Source organism: Triticum aestivum, chromosome 4D (genome assembly GCF_018294505.1).
Source record: "Triticum aestivum cultivar Chinese Spring chromosome 4D, IWGSC CS RefSeq v2.1, whole genome shotgun sequence".
Classification (NCBI taxonomy): Eukaryota; Viridiplantae; Streptophyta; class Magnoliopsida; order Poales; family Poaceae; genus Triticum; species Triticum aestivum.
In genome coordinates this window covers 469,301,953-469,306,733 of record NC_057805.1, presented here as the reverse complement: position 1 = coordinate 469,306,733, position 4,781 = coordinate 469,301,953, and the positions used below count along the sequence as shown (strand labels likewise).

Here is a 4,781-nt window from a genome sequence, read left to right as displayed (position 1 = left end):
GAAGGGGAGAGGGGGCGGAGGAAGGGGAGAGGGGGCGGCGCGAGTGCGGGAGGAGCAGCGGCTAGGTCTTCTCCACTGGAGCGGCTCCCTTTTATACTCCAACGCGTGAAATGACGAAAATGCCCCAGCGGGGCACCGAATTAACACGCGGTGGCATTCGCGATTTAAAAGCGACGTGGCCACCTTCCGCCTGCCTAGCGGTTCTCCAGGCTTTATAGGTTCAATGAGGAGAGAGGATTCCTATGGAGGAGCTCATCCCCCGCCCAAGCTTCCTCTGCCGCCTCGACACCACGCGACCCCGCTGCCATCAGAGACTCTGATGAGCCGCCGTCGTCTCCCAAGTCGCCTGCCGACCTCCGCCTCCTCTCCTTATTCTCCCATCTCTCTTCTCCCGTATCTGACCTTTCTCTCCAGTGCAGCTTCCACCTCCCTGTAGATCCACACTTTGTCGGCCGGAGGGAGCGGGGCAGAGCCTCCAGCATCGCTGGGAGCAATGGCCGATGCCCGGCGGCACTGAGGTGGCACATCACAATATGAAGCACCGCTCCCGATCCATAGGTTCGTGGGAGGCACATCCATGGTGGTTAGTGGCCCGGAGAGTGATTTTAAGTTGCCGCCTCTTTTTGTCCAGGGATTTGGTTGACGCGTTTGATTTCCGTCTATGGTTTCGATCCAGGGATTTGGCTTCGGTCAAGAGACTTGGGTCAAAGGCAAGCCCACCGAAGTCAGCTCCAATCCAGTCTTAAGCAGGGTGTGGGAACTGAGGCCTGCTCAAGGAGCTATCATGTTTTTTTTCTCTGACCATGGTGAGTTCGTGTCTTTGAACACTTTGGTTCAATGTGACAATGCATAAATTCGAAAGATTGGTTGATCTGTTTTCTTTCCTTTTTTTTAGAGAAATTGATTGTATGAACCAGTCGCAGCGTCAAATTGCATTTGTATGAACCATGCATCAATGTATTTTTAGGATCACAGCCCAAGGCACAAAAACCAGTTGCTGTAAATCGTATAAATACAGAACCTGTTAATAGTCTTTCATTTAGATGCTGCAATTTCTGGTGGCGGCACGCACAGCTTGCACCATGTTTTTTTTTTTACTTCTTCCCATCCTTTTTATTTCCCTGTCATGTATCATGTGTGTTCCAATTCGTCCCGATAAATAATCGAGGGTCTTTCTCCTAGTTCTTCCTTCGCTTTTACTTCTTTGTCACGTCTCTTGTCGTTTGAGATGCAGTTGTCCTCAAAGCAATTTTCTTCCTTTATTTCTCTGTCACGTCGGTCCTTAACCTGGGCTCATTGATTTTCAAGTTAGCTCCTTAATACCGAGAAAGTCAAAGACATATATGAATTGGATAAATTATGTGTAAGAAACCGAGGGGGGACTATTGTAGAACAATCTTTGCTTCCAGTCGAGGTGGGCTAGCTCGGTCGGTTTTGATAAATTTACCTGGTCAGCAATAGGGCTGGGCGTTCGGTTAATATGGTTATTACGGTTCGGTTTATTCGGTTTTTTATAATTTCGGTTTTGGAGAAATGGCAACCGAAATAATCACACATAAATTAGACACCGAACCATATTAACCAAAATATATCGGTTCGGTTTATTCGGTTAACCGGAAAACCGGAGTACATGCACCAATCAAAGCCACGACTCATGAGCAGCTGTAATGAAAGACACAACTTTGATATATGTATGTATAAATGGATAGTGAACAAAGTCTCACGCACGGACATATAACAAATAGTCTCACTTATGTAGCAGCAAAAGCAAATAGCATAGTTCTTATTTTTCTCAAACACAAGTGGAGAGAAATCAAACAAAAAGGCTATCAAATAGTTGACTGGTCACAGAAACGTGAATAAATGGGACTTCATCATAGGAACAAGACTTCAAGATCTCAGATCTGTAGTACTACTTCCATGGCTTCGTACGGCGACCTTGCCGGAAACAAACATCTGAGGATTTTGTACAGTAAATTTGTTAGCACACTTGCATAGCAACCGCATGAAAAGGATGTATATTTTTGATTCTGACATCTACAAATTGGACAAGAATAAGATCAATTCGGTCAAGAAAACAAGTGTACTGTGTATAAAACATAAGATCACGTGGAACATGAAAAGTATTATATAAGGGAGAATACATGTGATGCCTATAAGTGTGCAGCTTTCATTTGGTACCATTTTTAGGGAATTTGATACGTATTTTATATGTTTGTTTTAGACTGCTAGATCGATTCACCACAGGACGTACTCACGTATCTAGCGGCGTCTTGGCATATGTCTAAAAATATATGGATTAGAATAAGCACATGCACTAAACCATAGACTAATAAATAATTTGTTCCATTACGCACGCAGACTGCAGACGTACACAAGAAGATCCATGGATAGAAATCATATAAATACTTGCTGATACACTAGCTCATGACAATCGCTTCATATGCAAACAATACTAAAATATTCCTAGTAGTAGTAGATCAAACTAATCACTTGCATGGAGACACGTTACGTAGTGTACTAGCTACTTGTATTGAGATTTCAGAGATTGGAACTTGGAGAAGCTAACGGATGGCTTACCGCTTACGTCCGTCGCAACAAAAGGACTCCAGAACGCCGACTTGCCGGAGCCGGCTGATCGCGTGTCTAGGGTTGGAGAGGAGAGGGCGCCGCCTGACGAAGGGATGGAGAGATGGGCGATGAGCCGATGATTAGGGTTTCGCGGACGTGTGAACGTGGGGTGATTATATTTATTTTTGAGACAACGTGGGGTGATTATATATTTATACATTATGTAAATTAGAGGCTGTTGGGCCGAAGGATAAATGAGCTGCGCTCAGCCGCTCACATGCCATAGCCAGTCACGTACGGGGTATGAAGCTATGAGCGTATGGCCATCGTAAATAATGGCGGTTTCTTCGGTGATATCGGTTTGTGATCGCAAGAAACCGAACTTGCACCGAACACCGAATAGAAAACGAAACTGCCACCAAACCAAAAAACCATACACCGAATAAACATATAAATCGGTTAAAACGGTTCGGTTCGGTTTGATTTTTCGGTTTTCGGTGTGACTGTGCCCACCCCTAGTCAGTGAGGTCCCTGACTGTGAGTGAATCCCCACCACCCCCTAACTAAAAAAGTAATAATATTGGCATCTATATTACTGAAAGTACAGTACACATATATACTTTCAGTTTTGCTACTGGGAAAGGCTTGTTACACTTCAGTATGCACAATAGTACATGCTTTAACCTGTCAAACATGTATTGTCATAAACAAAGAAAAAATGTATTTGATTTGACATGGAACTGCTTGAAATCGAAGATATGGATGATGGTGCAGCACACAAATCAAATCAGCATCACATCTTAAACTGAGGTATGTTTATGATCAGTCTGAAACTCAACTCGATAGGCTTAATATACACAATGAAACACAGGTTTTAGTGAGATTCTCAGATTCATACAGGAAAGTTGCTTGGAACTTTAACTGAAAAAAATCATGCTATTTAGACCCCTTTGTAGTGGAGAATATGTATAATGTGAAAAGTAGATATAGGGTAAACATATAGCTAGGAGTATAAGGATTTTTTGCACTCATCAGAGTAAATATATTTGAATGGCTCTACTTCTAAGTCAACTAACCAATCAACATCATATGTCCATTCGAACTGTCATAAACTTTGAAGGTATATCCTGTAGTACTAAAAAGTTTTTGCCTTTAGGAATTTAGTCTGCTGCTGTCAAGTTCAAAGCAATTTTGTTCATCCTCCGACTCCTGCATTCTTTTCAATTGTCGTGCAGAAAAAGAGGATTTGAAAGTAAAGCTTCCATGGCATGCAGAAACAGAGCATGTGGTTGGATCAACAATAGAACAACCTACAGTATATGCTTGATTTTGTTTGGATTCAGAAAACAATTGTAACTTCCGAACGTTCCTACTTTCGCAATAGATACGAACAACTCGATCCGGAGCGAGCGAGCGATTCCCGCTCGTGCTCGTTAAAAACAGCGGCGATGGGAATCGAACCTCCCACCTATAGGCTGGGTTCTCTCTGGAGTAACCACCTTAGCTGGTGCGGTTGGGTGAATAGGAATATATTAGATGCTTTTTGTACCATGCCGCTGATTCCTGTCAGAAAAAAAAACAAAATTCTGATGTGAGTGTGCAGTACCTGAAATTTGAACCTGGGTCGTTAGGGAATTTAGTTGAGTCCCATTAACACCTCACCTAAATTGCTTTAGTGTCCATTTTTGGAGAAACCAACCTTTTCAATGCAAGAAAAGAAACGTTTACAAAAATCTATTATCCGTGTAGTTTTTTCCCTACATTTCTCTAGGGTATCAATTTTTTTGCGAGAAAGGAACTTTTCATTGATATGTCCTGCGAACACTCTAACGCGGTTGTTGGTTGGATTAAAGACAATCCTAATTTTTAAGTGCACTCAATTGTGGTAACAAAATCTAGTTTTCTATACCTGTGATCCTATCGTTTTTGCGTAAAATTATCATACATGCTAATTAACTTTGATACAATTTTGTATACATGCGATACATGTTTGAAATAGGTAAACCAACAATCGGACTTGGCATCGAGGACCAAAGATTTTATCGATTACTTCTCTTTATATAACATGGTAATATGCGCACCACGGACCTGATAACTTATGTACAAATACCACGGTAAGTTTGATCAATGAAAATGTTTGTTCAAACATATTGCCGGTAACTTCTGTGTAAACAGCATGATAATCTATGTATGACAAACCTGATAACATA

At 42.0% G+C, this 4,781-nt stretch overlaps 1 long non-coding RNA gene across 1 annotated transcript; it reads right to left on the bottom strand.

Annotated features, from left to right (window-relative positions):
* Positions 1-1,668: 1,668 nt before the first annotated feature.
* On the bottom strand, positions 1,669-2,746 carry LOC123100365 (uncharacterized). Its single transcript, XR_006448392.1, has 2 exons — positions 2,581-2,746; positions 1,669-1,956 (listed from the first exon to the last, which is right to left on the bottom strand). It is a non-coding gene; the product is annotated as an uncharacterized lncRNA (long non-coding RNA).
* Between the last annotated feature and the right edge of the window lie 2,035 nt (positions 2,747-4,781).